The sequence below is a fragment of the Leguminivora glycinivorella genome, chromosome 8, assembly GCF_023078275.1.
Source record: "Leguminivora glycinivorella isolate SPB_JAAS2020 chromosome 8, LegGlyc_1.1, whole genome shotgun sequence".
NCBI lineage: Eukaryota > Metazoa > Arthropoda > Insecta > Lepidoptera > Tortricidae > Leguminivora > Leguminivora glycinivorella.
In genome coordinates this window covers 16,109,208-16,131,098 of record NC_062978.1, presented here as the reverse complement: position 1 = coordinate 16,131,098, position 21,891 = coordinate 16,109,208, and the positions used below count along the sequence as shown (strand labels likewise).

At 36.0% G+C, this 21,891-nt stretch overlaps 1 protein-coding gene across 1 annotated transcript in view; it reads right to left on the bottom strand.

Moving 5' to 3' along the window:
• The window catches only part of LOC125228764 (proteoglycan 4), a 160,140-nt gene extending 141,318 nt beyond the window's left edge, over window positions 1-18,822 (bottom strand). The window contains exon 1 of the mRNA XM_048133436.1: window positions 18,788-18,822. The gene's annotated coding sequence lies outside the window, so the exon portion shown is untranslated. The remainder of the gene's footprint in view (window positions 1-18,787) is intronic.
• Window positions 18,823-21,891: the final 3,069 nt, after the last annotated feature.

Below are 21,891 nucleotides of genomic sequence, written 5' to 3'. Positions count from 1 at the left end.
TATTTTTTTGTACTATCGAACCAACTGAATCATGACCAGTGATCGGTTTTTTGGATTCGACATGGGGTGAACGACCTTAATCATTATGTTAGTATGGATATGCCCCGGGAATCCGGGCTTAATGTTGTTAGAAAAGGCAAAAAAATATGTACAATGTCCACAATGCCAAATGGTTTTATTGCTCAACCAAAAATATAAAGCAACAACATTAACATTATAAACTTAAACTAAAAATAGTACATAACGTAATAGGCCTTACTAACATGCGATTTCATAACCACTATAAATCTCTCCAACAATTTAAAAATGTGAACTCTTTAGCTTTGATATTCTTACAATAGAATTTAGAAAAACAATTTAAATTTAATGTTCGGTTTGTATATAAAATTAAAATAAATAATCATCATTTTTTCAATATTATCAATTTTTAATCTATTTCTTTTTACATCCAGAATCCATTTGTACGCGGAAAAAGACCTTTCTACCTCAACTGACGTCAGCGGAGCGAATTTATATAAAAAAGTTTCATCGAAAGATTAGGAAAAGAATAGAAGTTTTTGTCTCAACTGGTTGCCATGTAAGAGTAAAAAGTTCCTTAGAGATAATTTCGTCGTATCAATATTAATTTTTCTACTTGATATCCCGCGAGGGTGAATCCAAAAAACCGATCACTGATCATGACCCACCATATTAAGCTCATTTTGCCAAACCGTCTTAATGTAAGTAGATCGAAATTCGCTTGCAGAAAGGGTTTCTTTGGTGACGAACTTATTATCATTTTATTAGACACTGACATGTGTGTAGTGACATAATTTAGTTAATATTTAAAACGACCTAAGTGCGCGACATAAGCGATACTTATACCTTACAAGTTTGAAAGATTCAAACGAATTATCTGCCAAGTGGGTCATGAATCAGTTGGTTCGATAGTACTTTGGGCACATACTAGGCGACGATAAACATATGTACTTATAATTGATACATAATATACACATAGAAAACAACCAAGCCTTTGGTCCAAATATTTGGATTCGAACCTAGAACCACAGCTTCGAACGCAGGATCACTACCTAGGCCAGACTGGTTGCCAACTCATTCCACGCGTTTCAAGGGCTTTCAACTATAACCATACCTAAAAACGACAAAGTTATGCAAAGTGAAGAATATAATTTCAAATAATGTCAACAGAGACCTTACAAATATCTGTTTATTGCTATATTACCTAGTATGGATTTATTTCATGCGAGTTGCTACATTTAACACAGATTATCCCATCCATTATCAGGCCGGACACCATGATTTATGATTATGTTTGAGTATTTAGATCTGATTGTTCTCAATCACGCATTATACCCTTTTTTATGTAAACGAGAAACGTAATTTCCGCTTCAAAAATTGGGGATAATGAAAGAATACCGTTTTAATATTCATCGCGCCTGCGATTATAAGGACCTATATTATAATAATACCTACGTTTTATTCGAAAGTCCCTGATTGGAAGTTCGAAGGCGCAAGGAAATGCTTTCGCTCCATGAATAGATTCAGGCTGAAAAGGAAATTGAAGGGTCGTTCCGTACGCCCGTCTCTGAATGCTTCCATAAATTTGCGAATACATTATTGGTATTAATACAAAATGGCACTTCTGATTTTTGTAACTGTAGGTCTATCGACTGTTGTGTCACTAGAAACGTTCAAATTAGCTTGCATGTAGCAACGTGCAATAAATGGTATAGCATAGTAAGGCATGGAACGGTTTTGCGAAATTGCAATGGAATTATTACAGTGTAGTGCCGATTTTCTTTTGGTGGCATTGGTGTTAAGTCTTTCGCAAACGAGTTTATAGCCCAATTTACGTGAACATGTTACGGATTAGGCGGTCACGGGAGCATGAAAATATATGAGGGGCGTGTGGCCGTGCCTGCTGAGGAAACATTGTGTCGAAACGTCCGATCATAGAGAGATGATAGCGCGGAATGCTCAATGCCGCCGGCATCGGCAGCGGGCCTAGAAAGTACTTGTGAAATAACCATTTTGTTTTACCTAATAACTGTTTTTGTTACGAAAATTAATCGCGGAGAAAGCCAAAGTATTATTGTACGAATATAACATTGTCGACGAGGACTGGTCAGATAATTGTTAGCTATTACGACTTTTCTCATGATGCGATTTGAATATTTTAAACATTGCTTTTAATAATACAAAAAGGTTTTTAAATATCTAACATTGTTTACTTGATTTACTCACTTCGCCTCGTGTAAAATCATTGTTTTCAAAAACCAAGTCTTGGTAAGCATGCTTATTGCCATTAGAAATCTCAACAGACACATTAACTCTCAATTAGCTATCGTTTTATGTCTAATTCAATCACACTAATAAAGACACCTAGTAATTACTCGATATGTATGAAAATAAGGCTCAATAATTACAGTAAATTATATTCCCAAGTGTGTAATAAGAGTTATAATCCACCTTGAACGTGCCTGAGTTAGCGCCACTTCCTTTTCCTGCGCCGTACTGTAATCATTTACAGAATAATCACAACTAATGATTGCCCAGATACCGTGAAGGTTGAGTTTTCTATTCAGAAGGTTGGAATTCTGAAGTATCTTCATTCTATTGTTACATACTATTTGTGATACGATATGTGAAGCTGGAATTAGGTAAATTCACAGATCACATCATTTTTTAGACGGAACATTCAAGGTGAGTGCCCAAGGGAAAACGTCCCACTTTATCGATTGCTATAAAGCCGCTTTGTCAGTTATTCATAAAGATACAAGTAAATCTCGCCTTAATGGTAACCGACAAAGTGGGAAGTTTTACTAAACAGACTCACATATTATATTTTGTAGTAATTTTGTACCAGAAAAGTTGTACATATGTATATCATAATGCGGTGTCTATGTAATATGTGAGTAAACCCTGTTTGAATAAATGCGTAATTGATAGTAATTATCTGCATGTGTTAATGAAGTTGCTCGTGGGTTTACAAATTAATTAGACATGAGTAATGGTCTATTAGGTAGCAAATTTATAGCATAGGTAGATACACGGATAGATGGAATATATCAGACAGAATGCACAAAGGCATAAACTAATTAAAATAGATGATGGTACATACTACGCACCCTACTACAGGATTCTTTGCCACAAGATTAATTGGGTACATAGTATCAAAGTTGCTCAATTATGTGGGTAACAATTTTATGCAAAATGGTTACCTATCTACGTTCACAGTAGCATACCAAATTCCGAGTGGTGAAAATTTCTGCTAGGCAACACTGAGCAAAAAGAAACCTACTTTTACATTAGGTACTTTACTAGTAATCAATTTTAGGCAAGCCTGTGGGAATCAGCTGGTATGGATCAGCCGCTGCTGCTTTTCAAAGTGTTAACAATATACTAAAAAAATTAATGGAACTGTTTTTGAAACTTTAGTCATACTGTATGTTGCAAATCGAGAGTCATTCAACGCACAGTTGTGGTTTCAAATATTGCAATGATAGGGTTTCGCCTGTTCTGCAACGTTTATCTGCATTTGCATAAACACATACGTTCGCAAGTGCATTTGCGACATCAATATTTGTCTAAAAATACTTCAAATGGATTACTTCGAAAACCTTTTAGGCAAACAAAAGGCTTTCTTGATAATTATAAACTTAAAGTATGTGTATGCAAAATTGAGTGTAATTGAAACACTTCCAATTTTAGATACATACTTACTTAAAGTTGTAACTAAAATGCGGTCGGCCCCTGTCGGCATCTTCACAAAGAGAACGAATAAAATCAATGTTGAATATAAACTTTCGTATTCAAAACTGCGAACGGAGCGGACGTGTCGCCAAATTTGCTCCAATGAACTGGAAATCATATACGGATACAAAAAGATTCAAAAGTAATAAGGTAAATAAATATCGTCACGTCTAATCGTTTTTTTTTGTGTTGTTTACTACTTATTATTGTTACATTTTTTGCAAGTGTGTGTAACATTCTCTATCGCGAAGAGACGACTGTTAAGCACACGGGGCACGTAACCTTAGATTGAAACACCATAACCTCAACCTTTGTCTCAGTGCATTTATAACGGATGTTATAATGGCTAAACCGATCAGGAACAGTGAATTATTTTAATTCGTTTAACCATTTATAATTAGAATATTAAACGAACACTGTTTTTTACACCAGAGTTGTTTTGATTTTATATGGTGTTTGGGCTAAAGCCTATAGCCAAGAGTTCAATAGCTGACGCTCAGTAGCGTATCGTATTAGTTATCACTTTAATGCTTTTAATGCTTTAACGCTTTTTATTGGAGTAACAGAGTCAGGTATCGCTCGCCACAGGGCAGGTCGTCATGCACCGAGTGTACTCTTGCCTACAGGCCGTGAACAGTATAACTATTAGATATAAAAGGTAATAAAACATCAAGTTTCATGTTTACATACGGCCTTTCAGTTCTAGGCTAGAAAATGCGTTGCGAATTCTTGTACCGAATAATATCTTCACATTACGCGCATTAAATGACCGGTACCGGTCGGTAGTGACCCTGCCTGGTGAGCCGCGGTCCTGGGTTCGAATCCCGGTAAGGGCATTTATTTGTGTGATGAGCACATTAAATATATTTAAATATATTTATCTATTTTAGCTAGTCGCTTGCCATAGTACATTAGTTTGGCTGTTGCTGTGTAAGATGAATAAAAGCTAGTTTAATTACTCTGTAAGGTGCCGAATTTATATTTATGTATGGGCGTTTTATCAGAGACTGAGGTACTCAAACTATATGTAAATGTAGTACATATAAATAAAACGTGAAATTTTAGATGTTGCCAAATCTGTATTTTATTTTATCATTCAATAAGTTTGTTGTAACTATAAAAACTTTTTTTTTACCTAATTTCCACGATAAGTTACTAAAGTATTCTTACATCTTTCTACGCACCTAAACCGACCTAAGATAACATCGTTACAAAATACCTATTCGTATTCGTTTATTGTAAAATATTCATATTTTAACCGTTAAGTAACCGAAGATAGTTGAAAACAACGCCAACAGCTCATAAATACACCGAGCAGACTGCACCGCGATCACTCCTGATAATGAAAAAGTTCGCCAGCCTCAGAAAGTCCCAAAGCAGAAAAATATAGCAGAAACTTCTACGTCTTTTGTATAAGCAAAGGCAGTATAAGTCGTACGTAAAAAACGTACTACATCAAAACCATAAAACATATGCTCGTTTAGATGTCCCACAACTTTGGTTGATTGATGCTCGCATATGTAGATGGCGCTAATAATAATTTAACAATTTCAACACATAATATTGCTATTTTTTCGGTTGTAATGCATCTTTTATCATAACATTGTATATATTTCTTTTATTATGCATACGATGTGGCGTTAGTAGCCGAAGATTCCGACTGACCTGTTACTAGTTTAAGATTCTAATTATTTTAACCCTGTGTCGAGAGATGACTGTCAATGCAACTTTACTACGAATCTTACTTTAAAAAAAAAAAAACAAACAAATTCTCTTCATCCATTCATCCATCCATCCTTCACACATTCTCTTTGATAAAACTATTCCCATCACGTTATACAATGAGGGCGATGTTTGCGTATGCTTTTTTTCATATCCACGCATGATTTGTTCACTCTAATGATATGAGACAGAAACAGGTTTCGTAAGCATGTGACACTTTTCCTTTCAACTAACGCGTGTGTTCGAGTGAAAGTATTCTAACGATCTTTTGATGTTCTGTCACCTTGTTTAAGACACGGCTAAACTGAATTGCACATAGTTATGTTCTTTGACGATGATTTTTTCAATGCTGTTGATATTTCATTTCTAGCAACAATTTGACGACCGGTCTGGCCTAGCGCGTAGTGACCCTGCCTGCTACGCCGCGGTCCCGGGTTCGAATCCCGGTAAGGGCATTTATTTGTGTGATGAGCACAGATATTTTGTTCCTGAGTTTGAGTTTGTTGTCTGAGTACCTGCAAAACAAGCCATCATGAGCTTACCGAGGGACTCAGTCAATCTGTGTAAGAATGTCTTATAATATTTATTTATTTATTAAAAAAAAAAAAATTGAGAGACAACAATTTTAAGGGTCAGATAAGCTAATTCATTGATCGATACTTATTAATATTATAAATGGGAAAGTGTGTGTGTGTCTGTTTGTTTGTCCGTCTTTCACGGCAAACGGAGCGACGAATTGACGTGATTTTTTTAAGTGGAGACAGTTGAAAGGATGGAAAGTGACATAGGCTACATTTTGTCTCTTTCTAACGTGAGCAAAGCCGCGGGCAAAAGCTAGTTGCTTATAAAGTACATAATTAAGTTAGTGACACACTGAAAGCTCCGAAAGGGGGCGATGGTCGCTCTTTCACCATAATGACATAATCATCAGAAATATTTTCCTGACACTGAACTTCATTTTGACACTGTATCATGCATCAGCATCAGCATGCATGCACTTTTCAAACTATCGCTTAGCCGAAACTTCTGTTTATTTTGACAGATTGCTGTTCTTTAAGAAATCATGGCATTTTACAAACTAAGTAACCGTTTTCTCTACTTTACGTCATTCAGGCTCATTATGAAATGTGTCCAAAATAAACTGTGCTAAGTGAATGTAATTTGTAAGATGTCATGGCGTAAATAATTTGCAAAGCTAATAGGGTTACACGGGTAGCTATTGTCTATTAGTCTGTACAAACATCCATGTTTATTTTGTATGACACTAGTGCTCTTTAGTTTCGTATAGTGCCGCGGGCAAAAGAGCTTATGAACGGTAATCCATACACGTACAGTCGAGTTAATAAATATGTCTACATTTCTTCACCTTAACTCGTTGCAATAAGGTGACAAAATGTACACATATCTATGAACTCGACTGTACTTATGTATAAATGTGAAAGTGTCTGATTCTTTTTGTATTTCCTCAACCTTTAATCGCTGAATTGATCTACGCGTATGTTTTGAAATTTAGCTTAGAGATGGTTCCGGGAAATAAAATTATATAAAAATGGGGTGAAAATTTGTACAGGCATTCAGTAACGACTGATTTGATTTATTTATATGAGATTTGATATGGAGATATAAATACTTATAGGTATATTATAAATAAAATGAAATAAACGAAGACTAGATCAAACTAAAAACATTAAATAATGAAATGCTACGTACCTACTGAATACACACTCCCGATGTACATATGTACATACGTTTTATCAATGAATTCATTCATAATTTCTCCATGCACTTTTGCAGATACAATACAAGTACTTACATAGAATTAACAAGGGTATATGTAGACGTACATATTTGTAAAGCTGTGTTGTACCTACTATTATGCGGCAATGTTTTCTTGAGTGATTCCACTAGTTGCAAGTACGTTTACCGTGTCAAGGGAAGCACGGCGGGATGAACCTTCCAAGACAAAACTGCGCGCCATATCGGCCTCAACTAATAGCCGTCAATGTTACACTACTTATATGTAGGACCACATAGCTCAATTGCATTTAAGTACAGCAAATATTAAGGCCGATTTAGATGACGCGTGAAGTCGCATGCGATTTTAGTTACATTGCGGACTGTTTATTCACCACCACATTACACAATTTAGCGCACCAACCAAGAACAGCAATGTAATGAAATTTGTATGCGAGTTCTCGTATCGTGTGAGTGGGCCTTTTTACGTAAAACGACATAACTGTATACGATCCTCTTATAAGTTAGGTCATTTTAGTATGGAACACTGAAGACATGTTTTTTTCTGTAATTGACGCACTAAATAGGTTTCTCAAACGAGGTTAATTAGCTAGACGTGGATCCATGCCTTTATTTGATGCGATGATGACTTAAAAGCCAATTTTATGCGTGTTTGTGGTCTTCGTGGAGATTCTTAGAGTACTTGCATTGAGTGCAGTATATTATACCCTAAATACCTACATACTAGAATTACTAGAACTAAATATATGTATGCCCATATTAAATCAGTAAGTAAATTATAAAAATACATAAGTTAAATTTTTCTTGTCCATAATTGGTAATAAGTTTGCATAAGGTAAGATCCAATTATTTTTTGGGCAGTTGTTGGAAGGACGTTTCGAGGCATCCCCAGTCACTAATTTCTCCTCTCTTCTTGACCTCCTTGGTTTCTCTAGATTAGATAGCTATTTTGTCGTAGGTAATTTTATTTACGTATATCTAGCTAAAAAGTACCTACTCTATTTGTTAAAATCACAACTAAATAGGTACTAACATTGAAAATCCTTTTGCCCGAAATGCACTTAACGAATTTAAATGCACAGCTCGGCTGCATATTATTGCACAAGTGCAATCGGTTGATGGCAAATGCATTCCTTTAATTAAACGAGATCGTCTATGTTTTCAACACGAATTTAAATGAGAAATGCTAGTATTTTATTTTTGCTTAAATTTGGCATAAAAATTACGACAGGAGTTAAATAATTCAGCTGAGGTATTAGATTCAGATTCAGATTCAATAATTTATTCAATTGTAAACACAGTTAATATACATAAGTAAGTATTATATAAAATTCTAATAAGCGATGAGATTAAAAAAAAAATGTAACTCTGGTTTACCACGAAATGGTCCCGCCTCAGCATAAATGCTGACCCAGGGGTCAGCGCTGATCTTCCGGCGAGACCAGTTTTACATACTTAGTTTTATATATACAGGGTGGAAAAATCGAATGCCACATGGATGGCAACTACCTTAAATATTGTAAATAGCACATTTTGTGTAAGGGAGACTTTCTTTTGTTTTTAAAAACAATAAATTCTGCATTTAAGGATTTATGAAAAATCGCTTGCCTCAGTCGGGACTCGAACCGATCAAATGTGACAAAAAATAACGTGTCAAGTGTGGTTAGTACCTCTAGAAGAAGGGTATGTGCGTCGTCAGGGGCGGCTCACTCCGCGATTCTATCGACGAGCTACAAGTACATGCTGGCAGCCGCGAGTTCGCGGCCTACTCAGGGGTGGCGCGCGTTCTCACGGAATGCACGTTCGCACTTTCTATTGTTACTTTACGTCGCGAGTTTTTTTTAAGGTTCATATGCGATATCCGCGTGTGGTATGGCTAATAATGCTTAGTTAAATAGACATCATGAATAAAATAAATACCATAGGACATTCTTACACAGATCTACTTACTGATTAAGTCGCACGGAAAATTTTAATAAGGCTTGTGATGTTAGAACTTAAACAAAAAAATATAAATACTGTATAAGAAAGTACCCAAGACTTGAATATAATAGTACCTATAACATTTTATCTGAGTATTAATTCGTTTTAATCCATAGGTAACCCTATCGCCGGACGCAACGCACGTGCGGCTCGTTTCTTTGTAAGAATTTAGTAGGTATATAAAAAAGCGGCATTTCGTGAACATCAAAGCAGTGGGCCTTCTGTACTTGTACTATTATATATTCTGTGGCGTCGTATGCATAATTATACAGTGTGTTTTTATAATACAAGTACAAATTGTTAGAAGATGAAGTCTCCGTGTCATAAAAGGTTACCAATATTTTAACTACCAAAGTTGATAAACAGCTCATATATTATATTTTCTAAAACGAATAATAACATTTGATTTTTTACACAAAAGACGAGGCAAAATGAGATGAACTACCTTTCCTTCGTTAATTTTATTAACTTGTTTTTGAATTATAAACTTATTTTTCCAGTAGACAATAATAACATAAATTTTAGACAGTTTCGCACTGACCATGCTATAAAAACGTATAATGGAGGAACAAAAAGCACTAGTTTAACCACCAACTTTGATACCGAGCGCATTCAAAGTTCAGGAAGCAACCATAAAAGCTCAACTTTTAAGGCTGGCGTCCACTAGGCTCGCCGAATCGAATAGCAATAATTCGCCTTCTGTCCATTTACTATGAAGCTGCGCCCACTCGCTAATTGACGATGAATCGGATTCAGCGTTCATAGCATATGTATAGAAGGCGAAAAATTGCGATCCGATTCGGCGAGCTTATAGTGTACGCTAGCCTATACTGAGTGGGTAGATACATTATGGTACGGCTTTAATCTCTAAAAACTGTAAGTAGAATTTGGCTTTACTTTGCGGGGCTTCAAAACGTACATTTCATATTTTAGTGTTGAAAACTTATTTAATAACTATGAGTAAAATTTAAAAAAATGGACCGTAAAATTATACTTTTCACTGCTACATCCTAAAATGAATGTACGACAACTACTAAAGCGACTGTGATATGACCTTTTAACCCAGCTTATTGCCCTTATTGGGGTTAGTTCCGTCTCCTTGGGATATTTTTCCGCATAATAAAACTATTGATAAATCAGTTCCTATAACTGGTAATTCATGTGAAGTTGTGAATGCGTTTATGTGATGTACACATAGGGATTTGATGTCATGACCGACCCATTACTTCCCAGCGGGATTTATAAAATGAATTATTTTTCGTATCTTCAGCTCGTAAATAAAAAATCGTCCGATTAGAAACACATTGTGACGTGAACACGCACTCACATACGAGTCAACATCGAGACGTGGTCAGTTGGTATCTCGTTTCTTAATTTCCCGGGGGACGGGGCTGCTGCCGCGGACAAATCGAAGTGTATGGGCACGTCAGCGTACCCTCAGCGTGTACCTACTCGTATTGGGTTACTTTTAGAAACAACATTAATAGTGGCAATAAGTTCTCGCGCTTTGTACACCTATTTAAAGTCACATACAGGTCGAACGAGATTAATTAACTCCGCGACCACGGCCATTGCAACCTGGCCGAAACGTTGGGAAATAATTTTTAAGAAAAAAAAAACCGTCGCCTTTCGGGTTCTGGTGAAAGTTACTTGCGAATGTTGGATTATGTAGAAATGTGTAGGTATTTTTTAAAACTGCTTTTAATGCTTTAATTATTAGATGGCAACATAAATGAATATACGTATAACGTTAAGGTTTGAGGAGTTTCCTCAATTCCTCATGAATCCGATATTATATTATAAGAAATCGAAGCTTGACAAACTTTGACTTGAAAACTCAATATGCTTAACAAACATAACTAAATAAATAAATGTCACTGTTCTGAACTTAAATGCATGCTTTTCTTGCAAAAATACCAAAGTCACTTATGAGTGTGCCGTTCAGATTTGAGGAGTACGGTTCTGACTATCATCAGCAGTTCCACTGCACCAAATGTCACTGTTCTGGACGCAAGTGCATGCTGTTCTTATAAAAATACCAAAGTCACTATAAGCGTGCCGTTCAGATTTGAGGAGTTCGGTTCTGACCATCAGCAGTTCCACTGTACCAAATGTCACTGTTCTAGACGTAAGCGCATGCTGTTCTTATAAAAATGGCAAAGTCACTATAAGCGTGCCGTTCAGATTTGAGGAGTTCGGTTCTGACCATCATCAGCAATTCCGCTGCACCAAATGTCACTGTTCTGGATGAAAGTGCATGCTGTTCTTATAAAAATACCAAAGTCACTATAAGCGTGCCGTTCAGATTTGAAGAGTTCTATTCTGGCCATCATCAGCAGTTCCACTGCACCAAATGTCACTGTTCCGTACCTAAATGCATGCTGTTCCTTTAAAAACACAAAAATCACTATATGTATGCCTTTCAGATTCGAGGAGTTCCCTCGATTTCTCCAGGATCCCATCATCAGAACTGGGTTCTGAGAAAAATGGGACCAATCTGTATGCATATACATTCAATTAAAAAAAAAATTTCAAAATCGGTCCAGTAACGACGGAGATATCGAGGAACAAACATAAAAAAAAAAAAAAAAAAAAAACATACAGACGACTTGATAACCGTCCTTCTTGAGATATGAGGCGACGGTTAAAAAGGTAAAATAATGTTAATTAATCGCGTTCGACCTGTATGTGACTTTAAATAACATTAATAGTGGCTGGACTTAACGTAATAGTACACAAACACCATCATCATCTTCCTTGAATAGTACACAAACACCATCCTCACTTAAATAGTTATAGTACCATGCTAATGTACCGGACGAATTTACCCTAGTAACGGAGTACTTTGTACACCAACTTTTAAATTATAATGAGTGTAAATATTTTATATTATTATTATACCCACATTACTAACTTTAGAAAGTCTGTTAACGTTTGATGATTTGATATTGAAATTCTAACAAAATAATGTTTAAGCAATGTAGTATTTGCTTTCATGTTTAATGTTTTGATCACCGAAGCTTATTTAAATGTACATATCAAATTAACTGTCAGTATCATAAAAGATGCTCGACTAAATAAATAACGCCTATTTTTTTTATTTCAAACGTTTTTTTCATCAAAGGCCGCGTACATAAAGCCATCCCAATATATCATACTTGACAAGAATTTAATTATATAATAACATTCTTGAAACATAAAAGAGGACGACATATTTTTTACTCGGCTGGGGCCGTCCTTTGTTGTACTCCGCTTGAATCTAAGTGTATTATATCAAATTTTCTAATTTCGATCTAAAAATGTATTGATGAAATAAAGTAGAATGCTGTAGGGTGAAGCACCTTCCTTCCCTTTCTTATTTTTCTGTACGAATTCACGTCTTCACAATCATCATTAAATTCATAATAACGTGACTAGATTCCTCTATACCTTTTTGATGAGCATTTTGCTTTACACGCAAAATTATTAAGTCCTCACTAACCAATTCGATATGAATAGTATAACAAATAGAAACTTAATTTCATATTAAGCCTCGGATTGGATGTTACATGTGCCGATGAGAAAATTTAATAAAAGCGCACCGGTTCGATGAGTATTATTAAAATTGGTCAAGAACGATTTTCCTATAAAATATTGGTTCAGTTATTTGCGTCATCATTGCGGCAGCTGTTACAAGTATACTTAGGGTTGTAGTCGTTAGCCTCTATTTGTCAGTTATGTGTTAAGAACGAGGTATAATTTTAAAAATTTCAAGTGCCGTAGCCGAATGGCATTTCTGCGACGCGAAATGAAAACGAAACTCCGCGAAAGGTAGTCTGGCTCTGTCGCGCCAATACGCAAAAAGCGATATAGATATCTATCTACGAGCGTTTCGTTTCGTGAGCGTTTGTGCCATTTGGCTACGTACCCAAAGATTGGTTAGTTTTACGACTAAAAGACAGAAAACATTATGACCCAACATACTCGTAATGATAAGGAGGTACTTACTTATTGTGCTCCATATGAAACAAACTGAGATTATAAGGGACGACACATTATTAGGTAAAAAAGGTTACATGTTATTATTAAAAAAAAGTGATGAAGAAAAACGAATTCCAACCTAGCGTGTTGCAAAATAGTACCTACGCGGGAATTTCAGATGGTATTGCACTTGAAGCAAAATGATTTTCTGTTATGGAAAACCACACATCAAACGCGGAACGTAAGGTTATAAAATGTCAAGAAATGTTCGAAATGTTTTCGTATATTTGGAATAAAAAAGTGAAGTGATCACGAGGTGCGGGAAGCAGGTGCATAGGTGGCTCCGGTATTGATATTGTATCGGAATTTTTGCGCACGCCGCACAATAATACCTAATAACGAGTTTATGGGAAATTTATTGCTGGCATTTGCGGCGTATTGTGAAATGTGTTTTCGAAAAGAGGTAATCCGATTGTCACTTTAAAAAATGATAGTTTAGTTTAGTTTAGTTTATTGATCTCTCAATACAATTTTCATATTTAAAGTAAAAGAGTACAATAGCAATTACTTATTGTATAGCGATCGTCGTAATGTACATAATGTAAACAATTCAATTCATAAAACATTTTAAGAACCATTGGTTACGTTATAAATCAGTTTTATCATTAATTATTTAAATAAAATGGTTTCACAATGAATAAAAAAATAATTGTACTATTAAATAATGTCAAATTAAATAAATAAAGACAGAAAGTGTCTAATAAAAATATGTCAAATGAATTAGTTACTACATAATAAAATAAATTAAATGCTAAAAATCTTGGTCATCGTCAGTTCACATTGAGAGATATTCCTGTACTGAGTAAAGAGATTTATTTACTAAAAAGATTCTTAGTTTGCGTCTGAATGTCACATCGCACATCTCGTTTTTTATTTCAGTTGGTAGGTGCTCGTAGAAAGTCGGGCCTATTACACGTGGGTTTCTTGCATGTAATGCTGTACGGCGCGGGACGGTTCGTAGTTTTCCCGAACTCCGGAGGCATTTACCCGCAACCTCCACTCGCTTAAATTGAGACAAGTGTTTACGCGTCAACATAACTACCTCGAAAACGTACTGCGAATAGTGAGTCATGATTTGATGTTCAGCAAACAATTCTTTACAGGATTGCCTCGGTTTTAAATTGAGTATAGTCCTTATCGCTCTTTTTTGCATGAGTAACACCCTATTTGCATCGGTCGAGTTACCCCACAAGATCACGCCGTATGTCATAAGCGAGTGGAAGTATGCGAAGTAAGCCTGCCTCAACGCAGCACATGAAATCATTGGCTTCACCTTTTGCAATGCGAAGATTGCACCACCCAGCCTTCCACATAGTACGTTTATGTGCTGCTTCCAACTCAAGGTGGGATCCATTGTGAATCCTAAAAACCTACATGAATCGCTTGTCGGGATAGGAGACTGAATATTCACGTTAGGGACGCACCTACCTGCGAACAGCATGACGTTCGATTTGTTAACGTTTAGAATCAGTCCGTTCGCCGAAAACCATTTATTAAGATGATCGCACACGGTGGTGACTTTGTAGTTGAGATGCTCATATGTTTCAGCGCTGACAACTACAGTTGTGTCATCGGCAAACAAAATGACTCGACCGTCTTTAACAGCTGAGGGCAGGTCATTTATGAACGCGAGAAATAGAGTATTTCCCAGAGCCGAACCTTGAGGAATTCCCATACAGAGTATAAAACAATCCCTTGAATCAAGAAGCCGTAAAAACCTGGTCGCTTTCGAAGTATCTATAATAAGGCCGATTGGTGTTATCTTAGAAAGTTAAGTAGGTACTTTAGGTTGTTATTAATATACGAAATTGTCAACAATTAAAAGCGACAAGGTTCTTTATGCCGACGACTGTACCAATACATAGATGTGTCTAAAATTACTTCTACGTCCAGACACGTAGAACCGACAACTTGTCCGAGACATCATGCGCCGGGCTCCTAACCCAAGCTAAATTATGAAACCAGTGGCAGAACACGTGTCGTGCTTAGCTGAAATCCGTTATCGAGAACGACTCTCAAAGGATTTAATTTCCTGTCGGCGAAATGAAAATCGATTAGTTTGATTTCCGACGTTCGCCGGCGCCCGGGGGTCGATAGTTTCCGATTTGCCCAGGGCCCAATTTAATAAGACATGCGAGGTAATCTAACTGGGACACCTTCGGGGCTGAAAGTGTTCCGGCACAATCCAATTAACTTTATTGTTTCATTTGGATGCATCCGTGGCATTAAATGCAAGCGAATCTAGTGTTATAGTTATAGTATTTGACCTTGGGGAAACAACTATAATTGGAATTTATAAACGTACGTTTGGCTGAGAAATTGTACCTACAAATAATGCAGATCTGAAGACGATCTTATTTTATTTTATTTTATTTTATTTGTTAGGAAAACTTACAGCTAAAGTTACAATAAGGCTTATAACATAAAAACAATGAGCCAATAACAAGTTTCCACAGATAGAAACTGGGCAAAGTACATGCGTGCAAAGTTACAGAAAATTATGTACCTGTTCAATCAGGTATGGAGAAAAATGACCCCATACATAGAAGTTTGTTTGTATGCAAAACGAATTGTAGTGCTGACTGTACCTACATATCGTACAGTCAACCAATTGGAACCTCAGGCCACTAGAACTCTGTCATAGCGACAATGCGTGAATAACGCTGAATGGCATTGGAGCTATTTATGTGGTGGTTTCAAAATGTGATTGCTGCTGAATGATTGACAATTGTAGAATGTTGATTTATGCATTCTTTATTGCACAAAAAAATGCAACTGTACGAAAAGCGTTTTAATACTATAAGGCATTCTTTACCAGAGAAAGAAATTGTAGGTTACCAAGTTATCAACTTTCATTGCCTAATTTATACAAAAATATTGTATAACATATTATACAATATAACTTAAATGTACAGTCTACCAATTGAACCCTAGGCCACTGTAAAACTATGTCATAGTGACGTTATAAATCAGATTGTAAACAATTTCTTACTGCTTGTCATTTTGACATGGTTGTAGAGTGGCCTATAGGGTTCCAATTGGTTGATATAGATAAGTACAAGTATAATATATTATAAACATATTTAAGTAATTTATATAATCATAAAAATACATACAGAGTTATTATCAGCTGAAATACACAAAATTGGAATTCTACGAATTTTCCATTATGCCAGCATGAATGTTCTCAGCGTTATTTAATACCTACACATCAAATGAAAAACGCGACGTTAGAAAAAGCGTTAATAAATAAGCTACAGGATTAGATGGTTTCCTCGAGATTATGTCACCGCGAGATCTAGACTACGCGTCTTTATTTCATTAATACCATTAGAAAAACAGGTATGATCTATGTGACGGCGAGATACTATGGCGCCAATCATGTGTTAGCCCGTTAGACCTATTTAGCGCTGTAATCGTTAAAAAACTTCCATAATACTAATATAAATTTGGCCATAATGACCAATAATAATCGTTTATACTCGGCTGCTCATTACACCACAGACCAGCTTAATGGCGCTCAGTAAACATATTAATTCATTAACAGTCACTGAACAATATTTGATTTCGATTAATGAACGAACTTTTATTATTTATATAAATCGTGATGTGATAAAATATTGGGTTGGTAAGAAAGTAATGAGCGAATCATAACCAATATTGTAATTTTTATTTAATTTATTATTTTAATCATTTATCAAAAATATAACGGCCTTCGTTATCTACTACTTGTCTCCATCGTTCTGATAAAGAATGAATAGCATCGGCGAAGAAATTCTTAGGCTTAGATTCAAAAAACTCAGCTATGTACTGTCGTAGATGGGCTTGATCATCGAACTTTTTTTCATTCAAGGCATTGCTTAGCGATCTGAACAATGCGTAATCCGTAGGTGCCAAGTCTGGAGAGTACGGTGGATGAGGTATCACTTTCCAACCTAGCTCCAATAGCTTTAGCCGAGTCACTTTTGCAATGTGTGGGCGAGTATTGTCGTGTAAGAAAAAAACTTTAGCATGCTGTGGACGACTCTGACAGATTTTTTGGTTTAAATTTTCAAGCTGATTACAGTATACTGATGCGGTAACAGTCATTCCACTTAGTAGGAGTTCCCAGTGAATAATACCATGAATATCCCACCAAACGGACAGCATAACTTTTTTCGGGTGAGGCTTTGTTTTTGGTGCCTCTATTCCTTTTTCGTTTGGAGCTAGCCACTGACGTTTGCGTGTGTGATTTATATATAAGACCCATTTTTCATCTCCAGTGATAAGATGGTCCAACCAGTTGAATGTGCGGCGAAAAGACAGAAGTTGTATGCAGATATCGGCACGGCGGTTTAGTTGATCTCTATCAAGTTCGTGCGGTATCCAAACACTGTATTTGTAGTTTTTTCCCAACTCGTGTAAATGTGTTTCTATGGTAACATGAGAGCAGCCTAACTCGGTAGCAAGAGTACGACTCGTTAGCCTCAGATCTCCTTCAATTAAGGTTTTTAATTTGGCTACATCAATCTTCACCGGTCGACCAGACTTAGGTTGATCTGATAATGAAAAGTCGCCACTACGAAACCGCTGGAACCATCGTTTCGCCGTGGCCTCAGACACAACTTCAGGAGCAACACGCTGACATATATTACGCACTGCTTCGGCGGCTGAATGGCCAGACTGAAATTCATATAGTAAGCAATGCCTTACATGCACTTTTAATTCGTCCATTTTCTTCCTTATATTAGCTCGGCGACAGCTAGTGAATGACTGACGAGAAACTGTGCGACTCGCCCTTTATATACTTTCGACCATAGAAGATTCTAGAACTCTCAAAAATTTTATGTGGAATTCAATCGATCGCTCATTACTTTCTTACCAACCCAATATTATGGGTTTAATATATATATATATCTTTGTTTAAGGTCAGCGTCGGGAAGACCGTCCATCAGGGAAGTCCGTCTACTGACTATAACTTTTGTATTTATTTTGTATATATCTACGCTTCGTACACCTCCAAAGGTATACCAGTTTTTTAACAACTCGAAACTATTCTTTGTTTGAATTAAAACACACATCATGGGTAAAAAAGTATGTATTCTGTTTCATGAAATATAAACTGTAATCGTCTCACTGAAAATGCTGCAATAGCTTTTGATTGCAGACATCTAAATTGATCCAATTAACTAAATGGTTTATAATTACTTCTAAAAATAATCTAAGCGTTTTGCCTACTTATAAATGTTGATGATTGTAGGTAATTTATACCTACTATTTGTATATAAGGTGAGGCTGTGCACTGATGAAATGAAAGCTAAATATCGTTACAAACTATTTTTTTATTTCTTTTTATTGGCCATTGATCATTGAATCTTGGTGCAGATATTTAAAATTATTTAATGCACGGAATTATTCTTATAACGATTTTTTCAGTGTCGGTGTATACATAAATATGTACATGTACCTAGTCACACAGCATTCAATTTAAATATCAGTTTGTTATAAAAATATTTTGGAACTTGGATTGTTATTTAACATTTTGACGTTATTGCGGGAATAATTATTTGCTTACCAAACAGGCAGGCACGGCTCTGTCCTTCTCTGAAACAAAAACAGAAACTTTTAATTAAAACCGTTTGTTTCGAACTTCATCATTGTTCTTAATAATTACACCAATTCTAAAGGATGGAATCACAGTCAGCTTTAATTGAAATGGGGCGTTGTGAACTTGTGACAGGTTCAATATCTTAAGAGTCCGTCAACTGCCACCTACTACCTCTATACTTTGTACTTTAAGGTATTTAAAAAAACATAAACAATTAACTACGGTTACAGTACCAACAAGTTCGAGTAGTTCCAACTATTTGTTGGTTAACGAACCGAATACAAAACCAAGCGGATCTGTCACTGAGCGACCTGTTTTGAAACCTCCTTATTAAATTTGGTCGAGTAAAACTTTTCATTTACGCTAAACATACCTACGTAAGGGTTTTGAGGGTAGATTTGTTTATATTTAGGTAGGTAGGTAAATCCCTAAAAGCATACGGGCCGTCTGATCGTAAGTTTAGTCACCTCAGTCTATGGACGCCAGCAACTTTAGAGACTAACAATTTTCTTTGTAGGTATTATTATAACTTCGAGCAACGAGAACTAATATCAGACAGATATAAATTATTTGAACGTGCATGCCAATTTTCGTGCAATTTCAGCAAGTTTTCAAATGAGAGACTATCTTTCTACTGTTTGCCGCAATTCTTACCTAACTCGTAGGAAAAACACTTGAATCGTAGGTAAAACATTCAACGACGAAATATGTAATAAATTTACATGATTTAGATTAAAGGTTCGAGATATCAAACCACAGTAAGTAGTCCGTGGAAAGGGAATCGCCTTAAAGCATTATTAATATCAATTTTCAACTGTCAAGAACAATTTCAATCAAAACTATTGCGCATGTTTTGCTTAACGACTACCTGCTTGAAAATTACTTACATATTGACTACTTGCTCATAAAGTGGCTACAGACTATCAGCTAGTTTACTGGACTATAACGGCCTGTTAGTTATTCGGCGCTGTTACATTTTGCTTTCAAATAACAACAGCCATAGCATATGATTGGCGCGATAGTATCTCTCCGCGACATATATCACACGATTTTTTCTAATTGTATTACTGTCATTAAAGGACAATATATCTCGCGCGACATATTCTCATGCCAATCATGTGCCAACCCTGCTGGCTGAAGTTGTAGACAGTGAGTCCTTAACATCAAATATGGTCACAAGAAATTTCTCTACTGATACTGGGAAAAGTCGGAATATAAGGTTGTGTTTCTGCCATATTAAGAATTCACTACCGTGTTGGTTTGACGTAATAGCTATTGGCGAACTTTAAAATAAAATAAATTATCGTCGGTTAGCGTGATAATTACATGAAATAAAAGTATGCAAACGGTTTATATTGCGGATACTAATTTACAATACGAGTAAACTCGATGAGACGATCCTACAGCGTTCGTAGTCACCGCGAACAAGAGCGCAAACGCTTTAAAAATTTCGAAATGATGGGATGTTATTGTAAATTCATTACAATTTCATAAAACTAATTAGTCTATATATTACATGCATACATACATACAATTACGTCTGTTTCCCAGAGGGGTAGGCAGAGATCACGGATTTATATTTGCTACGATGATAATTAGTCTATTAATGAATAAACATAAAAGTTGACATAAAGAATAATAGCAGTAACTTAATAATATGGTAAGACTTCCGAGCCGTATGAGTGACATAATAGACTTAATAGCATAATAGTTGCGTAAGTGGTCGTCGTAGGAACATTAGGGGTCGGAGGTCGAGGAGAGAGCTGGATTGGACTGACCCTGTGTGAATAGGGATCGTGCGTTATGGTAACTCTTGATCGCTGAATATATTTGATGTTAATGTTTATTTATTTATTTATTTAAACTTTATTGCACAAAAGAACAACTTAGTGTACAAAAGGCGAACTTAATGCCATGAGGCATTCTCTACCAGTCAACCTTTGGGCAAAGCAGAGAAGATTGTAGGCGGTGCATTAAGAGACCAATTTTGAAATATCAATCAAAAGCTTAGACATATAATATATTAACGTACATACAATTACATACTATTTTTACATAAATAACGATAGGTTATATAATACATAGGTACTCATATATATAAATTATATATATATATATATATATATATATAAATATTACTAACCTGTCAGAAAGATAACATTCAATTCTACCTTAAGCTGCCAGCAAAGAAGTCGCGCACAGATTTTTTAAAAACGTATTTGTTGGGTAATTTCCTAATGTTAGGTGGTAGACCGTTCCAGAGGCGGATGACCTGAATGGCGAAAGAGTATGACATGAAGCCCGTACGGTGAAGAGGAATAGAAAGAGTGAGATTGCCGGTAGAGCGAAACTGACGGACCCGCGAAGCATCAGAAAAATTAAAAAGAGATTTTAGATATCCAGGGGAGTGTGGATCATTAAGAATAGAATAAAGAGTGCAGAGCATGCGAATATTACGCCGTTGACGAATGGGAAGCCAGCCGAGCTGTGAGCGAAATGCGGACACGTGATCAAATTTTCGAAGACAGAAGATGAATCGGATACAATTGTTAAGGAGTCGGTCCAATTTGTCAAGAAGCTCCTCGTTCACCATAGTCGATAATGGGTAAAATCAGGGTGTTAACTAGCAGTGTTTTAGTTTTGACTGGCAAGAAGTGTTTGAGCTTGTTGAGTGCGTGAAGAGTGCCCGTAACCTTCCGACTGATTTCGGCAATCTGCGGTCTCCAGCTTAAAGTGCTATCCAAGTGCACTCCCAGATCCTTGTTCATATTTCTATGATAAAAAGATTTTTTTTTTCATTTTTATGAGATTGATGCTGTCAATACAATCATAAGAAATCGTTTTACGTCATATTTTTTAACAATTTTTGTACACATATACATATTATTACACTTGACTGTACCTCTGCAATCTTTGGTCCGAGACCATGAAAATAATTCCTTCGATTTTGGGCGATGGAGGAAAATACAATTTATCCAAACACGCAAGCTTTCACGGTTATAAAAGGTGATATAAATATCCTACTAAGTTGTATTAAATACCGGGTCCTGTAAACCAAGGCCAAAAAAAAA